General features: G+C 32.8%; 1 pseudogene; it reads left to right on the top strand.

The window, feature by feature from the left end:
- Positions 1–2,181: 2,181 nt before the first annotated feature.
- The window catches only part of LOC147826570 (coiled-coil domain-containing protein 158-like), a 95,484-nt pseudogene continuing 83,822 nt past the window's right edge, over positions 2,182–13,843 (top strand).

Here is a 13,843-nt window from a genome sequence, read left to right as displayed (position 1 = left end):
TTATCTTCCTATTTTACATTATCTATTATACATTTTGATCCTTGTTTATACTTTCAGTTTTTCATACAAGAGACTATTCGGTATTTACATGTGTGTCCAATTTATTTCACTTAAGAGTATCACCACAATGTGCATCCATTTAGCTATAAATGTCTCTAGTTTCTCATTCTTTGTGACTAATATTCCATTTTATTAAAAAACACATTTTCTTTATCCAGTTTCCAGTTGATGGGCATTTGAGGTGTTTCCAAGTTTTAAGTATTACAAATTGTGCTGCTATGAACATGGGTGTACATATATCACTGTGGTAGGATTCCTTTAATTCTTTAGGCAAGATACCCAGCAGGGGAATAGCTGGGTCAAATGGGACTTCCAGTCCTAGTTCTTTGAGGTATTTCCATACCGATTTCCACAGTGGTTGCACCAGTCTACACTCCCACCAGCAATGGAGCGGTGTTTCTCTTTCCCCACAGCCCCACCAGCATTTGTTATTGGTTGATTTCTTGACAGCAGCCATTCTTTGTGGGGTGAGGTGGAATCTCACTGCTGGTTTCATTTGCATCTCTCTAATGACCAGTGATGTTGAACATTTTTTCATGTTTATTTGCTCTTTCTACTTCTTTGCCTGAGAAATGCCTGTTCATTTCAGATGCCCATTTTTGAATTGGGTCTTTAAATTTGGGAGGTCTGATTTTTTTTAAGTTCTTTGTATATTCTAGATAGTAGACCTTTGTCTGAGGAACAGCTGGTAAAAATTTTTTCCTACATTGTGTGTTGTCTATTAGCTGTGTTGGTGGTTTCTCTTGCTGTTCAGAAGCTTTTTAATGGGATGAGATCCTAATTGTTGATTCTCTGTGCTAATTCACATGTGACTGAGATTTTGTTCATAAAACCTTTTCTTGCATCAATATCTTAAAGAGTTTTACCTAATCTCTCTTCTAGTTGGTTTAGTGTTTCTGTTTTAATATTTAGATCATCGATCCATTTCAATTTTAGTTTAGTGTGTGGTGAGAGATATAGGTCTAGTTTTAATCTTTGACAAGTTGAAACCTAATTTTTCCAGCACCACTTTTAAAGAGCCTATCTTTCCTCCAGTGAGGGTGTTTGGCTCCTTTGTCAAAGATGAAGTGGCCTAGTACTTTTGTGATTCACTTTAGATAAGAGATTCTATGTTTGCAGAAAGTAGTGTGTGAGTATTTAACAAAGTATGTTTATGTGAACTACAGGGTGGATGAGGAAAAATGGTCCAGTCAGTTTTTATGAATTCTAGATCTTAATTTTGTCACTTTTGCTTTTCAACAGTGTCCTAAAATTTCATGAAGATGAACACTAGAAGGCATATATCACTGGAAAATCTGATAGTAATTACATATTGATCACTCATTTAAATCAGGAAAATATTGAATATAATAGACTGCATGATTGTGTAGGGAAAAACTCTCTCTTGCTGCAATGGTACTGAGAAGATGGGGTCATTTAGAGCTTAATTAAGGTTAGTTGAGGTCAATGAAAGTGAAATGTGGATGAATGGAATTCATGCCCTGGAAGGAGTCCTAGGCGAGCTTACTTCATTTCCCTGGCATGACAGAACCAAAGCCCAAAGTTGATTGTGCCTTAATCTTAGATTTCCCACAACTGTAAGAAATAAGTGGTTAAGTCACCCAGTTAGTGGAGTGTTATTGTAGGAGTTTGAATCGCATTACAGCACTTTGAGCTGAATAAGATACTATTCATATGTATATATAGTATTCATATTTGTTCCTGCACATTGAGTTAATATTAATTTCTCATGTAAATACAGATTTTTAAATACTGTATATAAAAAATCCCAATTTTGGGCCAGGGATTTAGCTCAGTGGTTTCGCCGTCTGCTGCACAAGCGCAAGGACCGGAGTTCGATCCCCGGTACCAAAAAAAAAAAAAGAAAAAAATCCCAATTTTGATGTCATGACAAATTGTTCCAGGAATTATTTATATTTAATACTCTCAGCACAGAATATTCAGTTTTCTCCCATTTACTTGTTTATATATGCTCCGCTGTAGTTTGTATCTCTGATTGTCCCATAGCACCTGAAAGTTAAGGCTTGGTCCTCAGAGTGGTTCTGTGAGAGAGAATGGGGCCTTGGCCAGAGGAACCAATGGGAGGTCTTTCACTCACTGGGAGTGTGTCCCCAACAGGAAATGGGGGGCCCCAGTCCTCCCCCGACTCTCTTTTTCTTCCAGGTAAGTGGTTCTGCTTCACCATGTACATTACCAGGATCTTACAACACAGGCCCAAAGCAACAGGGCCTTCCAATTAAGGACTGAAACCTCTAAAACCAGGAGCAAAAAATTAGTTTCAACACTTTATAAGTTGATTACAATTTACAACAACATTTCTAAATTGACAGATAATCTAACACAGGGCTTTATATTCAAAATTATAAAGATAGCTTGTTAAGGATTTTGAAGATACATTTTAGATACATTTTAAAATGGAATATATGTGATTACTGAGTGTGTTTATAATTTAGAAATGTAGGCCGTACCATTATATCTTGCTAGTGCATTGAACCTTCCATTGTTACTGTATTTTCTGTGGTAATAATTCTCTCTGCGTCTCTGTTTCTCCCCCTTTTACTGTCTCTCAATATTTATAGTAACTCTATCAGAGCAGTATATATATTTATATAAACAAGTATTCTGATAAAGTTAGATATTAAAATCAATGACATTCCTTACATTAACAAAGAACATATCCATATAAATTGTCCTGAAGAATCCCAACTCATTTTTTAGGTGAACCTTGTCACCTTGTCATTTTCACTACATAATCATTTGACCCTAGAGATCCTGCTTTTCCACATGACTGAGTCAAGGCAAATTGCATTTGAGAGTAGAATATTTTTCCAATCTTTCCTTATTCTTTCTTCATTTAATCACTTTCAATCAATTTCACCATTCAATCATTTCCTCTAGCTACTCAGTGGTCCTATCCCTGCTCAAATGTATCACAACTTACTTTCTTTAAAGAAACACTTTACAGATGTTATGAGTATATTGTTCACTCCTCCCCCATAGATTTGCCTTTTGAAGAAAGATAACCAAAGCGCATTTGTTGCCTTCAAGTGACAATGGATTTTCAGGTATAACTTCGTGCATAAATTCAAATAGAATTTTTCCACTATTTCTCAAATAATGCTATGATTAGTACAAGACCAATTCAAGGTCTACAAGTTTCCTGGGCTACACAATGCTTTGGAAATAAAAGAATTATAATTTAAAATAGCTTTTTTCCCTCTTAAATCTAGAAATTCTTTTGTATTACCATCTTACCTTCTAAGCATGTCTTGTTCCCACTAGTTTGTGAATACTCATTTTCTTCTCCAATTAACTGGGAATCTTTCAAGGTCTAGCACAGTAGGAGTTTGTTGATGAAGCTGCCCTGCCACCACAATAACTGGCCTAAATTGTCACTTATGGTTCCACAGACACTGTTGTTTAATTGCCTTCAATTATTTTAGCCAGTGTCTACCCAAGCAAAATGAAGTGGTGAGTCAAGCAATTGTATTGTGTTTGTGATCAATATAGAAATTCAATGTGGATAATTAAGGTACCCTCCCACACTCACTTTTTCTTTATAACACTTTTTCTTTTCTCCAGAATTGCTCAGATAATTGACTGAAATGTCTATTTAATTTTGCATCACAGACACAGGTCTGTAACTAGTCTAACAGACCATGGTAAAACAGAATGGTCAGTGCAGTTCTCAGATAGATCACCATTTAATTCATTCATCTGTGGTGCTTGTGGACAGATCAACCTGACTGGGTCTGAGAAATTCCATCGATTAATTCTGTATCTCCAAAGCTGAGGACTGAGGACACAGAGATACGGTCTTGACATCTTTGCTGCTGCATGGTTTCATACTCACCATTGCTCTCATGGTCAGTATTTGTACATATATCAAAAGAAACTTGTGGAAAGTAACTGATTAATTTGGAATTTGAATTGTGTAAGAAGCCAACAGAAACTTTTTAGGCTTCAGATGCAAATGTGTAGTGTTTGGAACCTGATGGTAGAAGTAAAAGTCAAACTTGTTTAATGTAATGAAGTTGCTAAAGAAACTAGTACAATTTTATTAAGGGAAAATATTCTTTTTCAGCAAACATTTCACATGGATTATTGCAGTATATGTGTATCCATAATAAAACATAAAATATGAAGTACTTTAATTTCAAACATTTAATAAACATCCACATTTTAAAACTTCTATTATCAGTTTATTCCCTATCTCAAATTATGACCTATGTATTCAACAAGTTTTCTGGACCAAGTGATCATAATTTGAATTTTCTTAAATCTTCCTACTTCTCCTAATCAGGTTAGTAACATAGTGGATTGCTTCAGAAAAAGATTGATAAACGGCAGTTGCATTTTTAAGAAGAGATTTGAGGATGAATGTTTCAAAAATAAAAGCAGTAATTGTGAAATATTGCTGGAAAGGAGAAAGTAAAATATAGAATGAAAAATGTGAGCAGATTGAATATGCCCTTTTTTCTGTTTGTGTCTATCAAAAATATTTTTGAAATATATTTATTTGCACTTGCCTCTCCAAACCTTTTTGTTTCTGTGGAAAAACTGTTTACATGGTTTTTGGCTATCTCTGGTTTTGCAATAGTATACTTTAATGGCATGTTTATAGAAGAATTAGAGACACATGCAAGAATATTTTACTTTAAAATACATCTGGGCTTATATTTTAAGGAAAACATCATTGGAAAAAATAAATTGGTTTTAAATGAATTCAAACGCATTAAACTTAGCTATAGATAATCATTGAACCTGCTCAAAACTTGGCAAATTTCTTTTATCCCTGAAATAAGATTTGTGAAGGAAGGAAAACAGAAATAAATTTACCAAAAGTAATGATACACTATGGACTTTTAAAATGTACTTCCCAAACTCAAATTTTTGAAACAGTTCCCCTCCTCACCTTACCTCCCTCAAAAGCCAAAAGTGTACAATTTTCCCATGCAAATAAATGAATATACCAAATCTTCAGAGTACTTCTCAAGTGAAAGAAATTGATTCTTCATAATTTAGCTGTTAAAATATTTGTTTCCCATTTGATCAGTTATTTTTTCTCAATATTCTCATAAAAATAAATATTATACATATTTTATATATTATACATTATATATATATATGTGTGTGTGTGTGTGTGTGTGTGTGTGTGTGTGTGTATCCAGAATTGGTTTTACCATGAAGTTGATAATTATAAAAATGTATATAATTCAAGAAAAGTATATCCCTTGAATAAGCTATGTCCTTTCTGGAATAAATTAAAATTCTTTCTCTTTTGACTACTTTAAATAGAAGTTACTTTATATGTAAACCAATCTTTACAAAAAAGGAAATGATTAAACAAAAGGGAATTTTACTGTAGTATTGCTCTGGCATCTTCTTATTGTCAGAAATTACTTCACATAATTACTGAATGATGATATATAAGATAGTAAATGTACACTTCAGAATTAGAAAGAAATGCAAGAAACTATATTTAACAAATTTCAATTATTGTAAATCTATAAACTCATTAACTACTATTAGCCTTACTCTGTTTGGGTTTTTTTTTGTTTAGAAACCAACTGTGTTTTTGAAGAGAGCAACCTATTAAAAATAATTATGAGCCTAAACAACCCACACACCTTGAATATCAAAGCATGCTTATTATGCCATTGAAGGAAAACCACAGACACCAGCTGGTAGGATTACCACCTTTAGCAAACTCAGCGAGGGGTACATTAAAGATTGAAAAATGCAGGAGAAATAAGCTAATTAGAATTTTTATTAGTGAGGTAAAGTAAAAGTTTAAATGTTGCTGAGTGTATGAAAAACAACTCTGGAGTAGTCAAGTAGATTCTTAGAGACAGGATTTTTGTTTGATGACCCTGTAGATATGCAAATATGTCCATTTTATTTGTCAGGCAAAAATGTTTGTTCAGCATTGTCATACTGATAAATGAAAATTGGACACATTGATCAAATTTTACAATTGGAGTAAACTAATGCTACAAATCAGAATTTCACATATCAAATTTTGAACATCCAGGCTTAACAAAATGATGGAAAATGTGGTAATGTAGATCAAATATAATTTTTTTATTTTTACGGTTTAGATGGCACAATAAATAAAGACGATATTTCCAGAATTGAAAAATCATTCTCAGATTCAGCAAACTTTATTCATCATTAAAGACAAATGGAATTTCCAACATACATCATAATTGTTTCATTTCTTTTACATACTAATATAAACACAATACCAGCCTTTAGTTTTGTCAGAAGTATATCTCTTACTATATTACAATTATATGTTGCTTCTGTTTAGCAAAAATCAGTGAAAGCATTTTGTGATAATCAACTGGTTATGTGGAATTTACAAAACAAGAATATTTTTAAAAATCTTAGCTCTTATGAATAATGGTGCAATGGAACATGGGATTCTAGATATCTCCATATACTGATTTCAATTACTTTGAGCATATTCCAAGAAAGATATGTTGGATCACATGGTAGTTCTATTTTTAATTTTCAAGGAAACCTCCCTACTGGTTGACCATTTGCATGTCGTCATTGGAAAAGAGTACTCATTTCCTTTATTCATTTTCTAGTCATTATTTTCTACTGATTAGCAAGAGTTCAACATTTGATTTTATTATTGGCTTCTAACAGAAACATACATTGAAAATATGTCTTCTGGTTGGTTTTTATTTTTTTGGTAATGGGGATCGAACTTGGGACCTTGTGCTTGCAAGGTAGGTGGCAGAACCACTGAGCTAAATCCCGAGCCATGCTTTGGATCAGAGGTAGAAAAACTGAGATGTTAATCACAGGGTAAAAACTTGCAATTTTAAGATGACTAATTTCTGGATATTTAACATACAGAAATGTAGCTAGAGTTGGAGTACTACTCAGCCATAAAGAATGAGAAACTAGAGACATTTAGAGCTAAATGGTTGCACATTGAGGCCATACTGTTAAGTGAAATAAATAGGGCACACAGGTGTAAGTACCAAATAGTTTCTCTGGTGTGAGAAACTGACAGTGTAAATAAGGATCAAAATGTATAACAGATAATATGAAATAGGAGCAAAAGGTCTAAAGAGGAAGGGGAAGTGGGAGAGGTAGGGGAAAGGAAAGAAGGGAAAGGAAAAAATATGAGAACAGGAAAAAATGGAAACAAAGTCTTTGTAAATAGGCAGAGGTAGAGGGATTGAAGGGAGGGCAGGGGATTGGGGAAAAAATAAGAACCAAGATACATCATGTAAAGGTACAAATTCCCAATGGTGAATGTCATTGTATTGTATAGCTAAAATGTACTAATAAGCTTAATGAATAAAAAATAATAATAATGCGATAATATTGCATACTTGAAATTTGTTCATAGAGTATACCTTAAGAACACTTACCAAAAAAAGAAAGGAAATATTTGAAGTGATAGTTGATTAGCACAATTGTGGTGATTATTTCACAATGTATGTCTATATCAAAACACTGCTTTTTCCACCTGAATAAATATATATAAAATATATATTTTATATATTTACATATAAATAAATTCAATATATAAATAATTTCTTAATGTATATTATATAATATAAAATAATATACATATATGTATTATTTCCCCATAATGTCAACATTGAACCTAATGATTGAATTTGATTTGATTTTCCTCCAATTTATTTTGTGACCAGAATTGTGGAAAGAATTAAGTTTGTGAAGTGAGGCACAACTGTATTTTATTATTTCTTCATTGTGTGATATATATCATTTTATAAGTAAAAATACCAATAACCTTAGTAACACACTTATATAAATCCATTTTGAGATTCCTAATTAAATATTTGCTTCACTGATTAAACAATAATACCAGATATATACATTTTACATTTGATACTGAGCACTATGAGACTGTCCTGTAATCTTCAGAACAAAGAAAAATCCATTGCCTCCACCATTTCCTCAGTCATACTTCAGGCCCTGTGTTGTAATGAAAGGGGAGAAATGGAGGAATTTGTAGAATTTGGACATACATAAATTTGTATATTTTAAAATAATCACAGCTTTTACATTATTTTTCACACTAAAGTGAATTATCATTAAATCGTGTCATTCAGATAAAAATCCTGTGGAGTCTGAATTATTTTGTGGTAGAAATGTAAAGGTTTCGAGCAGTTACTTCCTGTCTTACTCAAAGGCAATGATTGAATCAGGATGAAGGGGTGGCCACTCTTGCCCAGGAGTGGAGCTGGGAGTGGGAGGTGAAGTGGGTAAATTACTGCTTTAAATTTCAATTTTGCAAAATGCAAACAAAATTACAGGACCAAATCATCAACATTTCCTCTGAACTTATTTTATAAAAGGCCTGTCAATATATCAATTTCAGAAGATGTGCAAGTGAATTTGTAGAACTGCTTTTATTAAATAATTCAAAAATATAAGACAAAATGAGCATTATACTTCATGCATGGATTTTGTATAGAGACAGTACTTTGAATTTAAGAGATGTTTGGTCTTTTTGGAACAATTTAAATGGGCCTCAAAATGTCATTAGAAATATTCTTGGCATTTACTTTAACTAGTGGAGGAACATATTTTTTAACAAGATATGATAGACACTGTTTATGCTCTATAGTACACTTGTGAAACAGAGATTCTTACATGAAAACAGTTTTGCCCACTTGTATTATAATTATTTGCTTTAAATTTAAATATTCCTAATATTCATATTCAAAGTTGTTGACATATGGGAAATATTTGTGTCTAGAGGTCTTACCAAATATTAATCATACTAATTGTAATGAATAAAAGAATAAACTTTTAGATGATAATCTTACCACTTTTACTCAGGATTTAGTTTCTCCATAAATACTCGATAGGTATTTATTAAAAAATTGGTAACTACCAGAAAATAAGGGATAAAACTTTTTAAAAACTATTTTAAAATTTTATTATATTTTGTTATTGTTCTCATTCTTACAGATACAATAAGAAGCCAAAGGAATGGACAAAAAGCAAAAGTGAAGTGTAGTTTAGACAATTTTTAGTTACTTGGTAAAAATACTGTTTTTGGAATGCTGGGATCATGTCCCATGGTGATGAAGAGTGAAGCCTTGGACAGAGGAAACAGGGAGCAAAGAAATTTATTTAAAAGATATATTTAAGGAAATGAAATAAAGGTAAGAAAGTAAATCTCTCACTAGCCTGGAGGGGCTGTGTACAGGATACCCATGAGGGCTCTTTGTCTAGGAGTTTTTAAAGGGTTTAGAAGGGAGCTCAGGCCATTGTGTTAGCAATGTAATCTCTACCCTGTAGGAGACTACCTATTTGTAGGGTCCGGACTATGCAGTATTCATGCAGTGCTCATGCAGGGCCCTCCTCCCCTTGAGCCAATGGCCACCTTGATCATGCTCTGCAGAGGCCCAGAAAGCCAAAGGACACCTGGCAGATGTTTTGTAAGATCCTGGAGGGATATGGCACACCTGACTCCATTTGGAGGCTGCTGTCCTTACATATGTGTCTCCCTCATTCCTGTTACAATGTGAAGGTCAGAAGGAAATGAGAACAATTCTGGTCTATGAAATTTTCTTAGAAAATGACACCACATATGTTCCTAATGGTTATGAAGATTGGAAAGTTTGATATGCCATATAGGCCTCATCACACATATGCCATAGGTAGGGGTAGTAGAATAGGAGTTATTCATTAAGATTTCTGCAAATAATTTTAAGGACCTTGACACTTCTCCACATCAACAAACTGAACAGCAATGTTTTCTATCACATGGAAAAAGAGGAGGCAGAAGGGAGTACTAAAGGACCAAACCAACATAACCATTGAACAAATAGCACAATATTTTACAAGAGTTTAGGTAGAGTGTAAAACGTCTGGTAAGTTAATAATGAGTATATGTTGCATTACATTTTTCCATATGATCAGCAAGGTACCTCATTTAGTAAGATGAGATTTAATTATAGAATAAAGGTAGAGAAATGATTAGCTGTGAAGAGAGCAAAGAGTCTAAGGGAAAAATGTTACAAAGAGGCTGGTATGGCTGAGACAAAGTGAGTGAGGGAAAAAGAGTAGATGAGACAATGAAGGCTACATAAACTTTTTCTAACTTTTCATGAAATATATAATATATTAGATTTATTATATATTATTATATATAACATTATTACATATATTATATATATTGCAAATCTGAGCCCCTGACATTAATTGCACAACCCAAAGAATCCCTACAGACACCAAAATCTAAGAATGCTGAAGTCCCTTATACAAAATGGAATAGTATTTGCATTTAAACCTGAACTCCAACCAACATACTTTACAATATCTCTAAATTACTTGTAATACCTAATACAATTTAAATACTATATGAATAGGGAATAATGATCAGAAGAATAAGTCTATACATTATCATTACCGATGCAGCATTTTTTTCAAGTATTCTCTATTCACAATTGGTTAAATCTTAGAATTATGGAAACTATGGGTACTGACTGAGGAAAAACTTCATGTTATAGAGAAAGAATTAATCAACTGTATAAAAATGGACGATATTTTCAGGAGGAATAAAACCATATAATGTACAAAAGATTTAGCAATGTGGAGGTCGTTGGTGATATGGGCAAGAATGATGAATCTGGATAAAATATTTGTCATAGTGGATGTATCTTGTTAAGAGAAAATGAGAAGAAATAAGTTGAAAACACTGACATGAAGAAGTCTTCTGTGGAAATATGTTGCAAAGATTTGCAAAGAAATAAGGCAGTAACTGTCAGGGGAAGTGATTTCAAGTAAGGACATGGATTTAGATAGAAAAAATATCAGAATGTAGTAGATGATAATGATTCTGCAGAGTGAAAAGTACTACTGCTGAGACAGACAGAACTATATAGAGATGGATTTGAGTTCTCAGAAGTGATGAGGACCATGCAGAACTGAGAATGTTCTTTGGGCAAGATTGTGGGCACAAACATGTGGTTGTAGATACCTAGAGTGGGCAGATGTGGTAGGCTATCTGTTGTTCTCCTCTATTGCTTTAGATTTCTCAGTAAAGTGCAAACCAAGGTCATCAACTGAGAATTAGGATCAGTAAGGTGAGGTTGAGAAAAAGAGAATGTAGGACAATGTATGAGAATCATTTGGAACACCTATGATACTGTAAATTGGGTTATGCAAATACCAAAAACTATTTTTTGAGCAACAGTGCATAAGAGGCCAAGGCATTACTGAATAGCACCCTAAAATTAATAGAACAAGCTTCATATTAAATTTTAATTGGAACAAAAACTACCAATTGATCATATATGCTTGGCATTAAGAGAAAAATACTTGCAGTATTGCATTGTTTCAAAGAGCTATGATTTAGGAAGTAAAAGTCAAATGTAACTCCCAGTAGATCTAGAACAGTGGTCAAGCCAACTTGCAGGGTGTTTTTCTTTACCTTTAAAATCAGAGGTTGCGATTGGTTTGGTAGTCTTCACATAATTTCTCAGAAAAAAAAAAGAACTCTGAAGTTAAAGGATATTAAACATCCATTACAGTATTAATATTAATAATTGTAAAGCCATAAGAGCAATTAGTCTTTTATAAACTTAATTTCTCTTTCTCAACATATGTAAGCATATAAAATATATACATATATTTTACAGCTTTGAAGATCTTCTATATAATTATATATGTACAAATAATGATTATATTTATTCATTTATGTGTTTTAATTTTTGAGCTTTCTCTCATTTCTTTTTGCAGATGATCAAATTGGTGCTCTGAATTTTCTAAGTACATGTGATAGTGTTATTAAATTGTGGTAACTAATTTCAGCCAATAACCTTCAGAAGTTTCATCTGAGCTGTTAATGCAGAGTCCAAATCAACAATATAAGTGAAAGCAGAAAACAGTCCTGAGTAGATACAGAAAAAGATATGTGATAGCCTGGGTTTCTGACAGCTCATTTGGGAATTTTTTTTATTTTTGGCTATCACTGTGTCTACAGAGTAAATAGTGCTCTTCAAACTGCCATTCAAGAAATGACCAGAGAAAATTCCATTTTATCCCTAATTTCCTCTGAGGAGTTTTTGATAGCAAAAGACATCATAATCTGGTTGTTTCCGCAACAGGCCTAAATTAGGGATGTTGTTTTACTTTAAGTTAAAGTATTATTTTAATTATAATTAAAAGGAAATCTTAAGATAAAAAGAAAGGCAAGTCTAAAACAGTGTCTGCATTCATTTTCAATTTTTATTCAGAAAAATGCTCTCATCATCTTCACTCCTGTGTTTGTCAAAAAGTTGGAAATCAAGTATCCAGCTAGAATTACTTCTGTGTATGTGGTGAAAGAAAAGATGAATGAATGTCTGGTAATTTTTCATTAAATGTCCATCTTTTCCAGTAGGATGAAATTTCCTTAGTCTGATGAGTAACATTTCTGGGATCTGAGAAAGCAAGGTTTTGACATGAAGAGAAAATTTGATCACAATTCCATCAACTACTTTACCTCAATCCCGCTAAGCTTTCTTAAGCCAAGTCTAAATTGGGCAGCCTTTTTAGTTCTTACAAATGGACAGTCTATTCCTAAGGATATTAAGGTGGTGGCCATTTGTTGTGAAATAGCTGAATGGAGTTGGCATACAGTATACTTTCCTTCAATGTGCAAATGCACATGTAATTTTTTAAAAAGTTACTGCATCCTAAGGCACATTTTATTTTATTTTTTTACATTGGGGATCAAACCTAGGGCTTTGGACATGCTAGTCATGTGCTCTAACTCTGAGATATATCCTTAGCCCTTAACAGAATAATTCTAATTTTATTTTTTATGCAAAAGCTTTATTGATACATTTTAGGTATATATATATATATTGATCACATACATCATGGGAAGTTTGTATAATTTTACTAGCTTCCTTAAATGCAGGAACAAATCAGTGCATGGTACAGGTTTGGAGAATCAGTGGCCACAGATAAAGGAACATAAATGTCTCAGATAGTATTAGTGTTCTGATTTTCAGCAATTGTTACTGTTTAACTGTGCATTCCACAAATTCATAAATTGAATCCCTAACCTTCAACATAACTGTATTTGTAGATGAAGCCTTTTGAAAGGGATTGAGATTAACTGAAGCTACAGGGGGCTGGTCCTAGTCCAATTAGATAATTGACCTTATAAAAGAATGGGACAAATAACGATTTTATGCAAACTGAGAAAAATCCTTTTTAAAACAGCGAGAAGGCTCTTTGAGAGGTCTGAGAAGAAATGAAAACTGGGAGTATTTTAAACTTTAAGTTTTAGCCTCCAGAACTGCAAGAAAACAAATTTCTGTTTTTTAACCCACACATTCTGTGGTATTTTTTTATGGATGCACTAGTAAACTATATGTATAACATGTTCATTAAAGTTCACATATCCTCAAATAAGTGATTGAAGACATGATGAATTATTTAAGCTAAACTACAAAGGGACTATTTGTATGTGAACATGACTTTTATGAAAACAAACTTTGGAAAGTAATGACTCATTCTTACCTTTTTTATTTGATATTATAACATATTACATAATATAACATTGCCAAAATTCACATCCAACTGTCATTCTAGCAACAGCTAGTTTTAAGGTATTTATATGTGTATAGATGTGCCTGTGGGTGGGGCACAGAGGGAAAGACAAAAATTGATTCACGTGTCTTTGAGGAGACTACTTTTAAACTTTGAATGCAATAAGATTCTTAATATATGCTTACTATTACAAGAAATGTTTACATATTGATTATTTAGCTGAAATAATAAT

Source organism: Heterocephalus glaber, unplaced genomic scaffold (genome assembly GCF_053883595.1).
Source record: "Heterocephalus glaber isolate CG9 unplaced genomic scaffold, H.glaber_assembly_v1.0 deba00001465, whole genome shotgun sequence".
Lineage (NCBI taxonomy): Eukaryota > Metazoa > Chordata > Mammalia > Rodentia > Bathyergidae > Heterocephalus > Heterocephalus glaber.
This window is presented reverse-complemented; position numbering and strand designations above follow the sequence as displayed.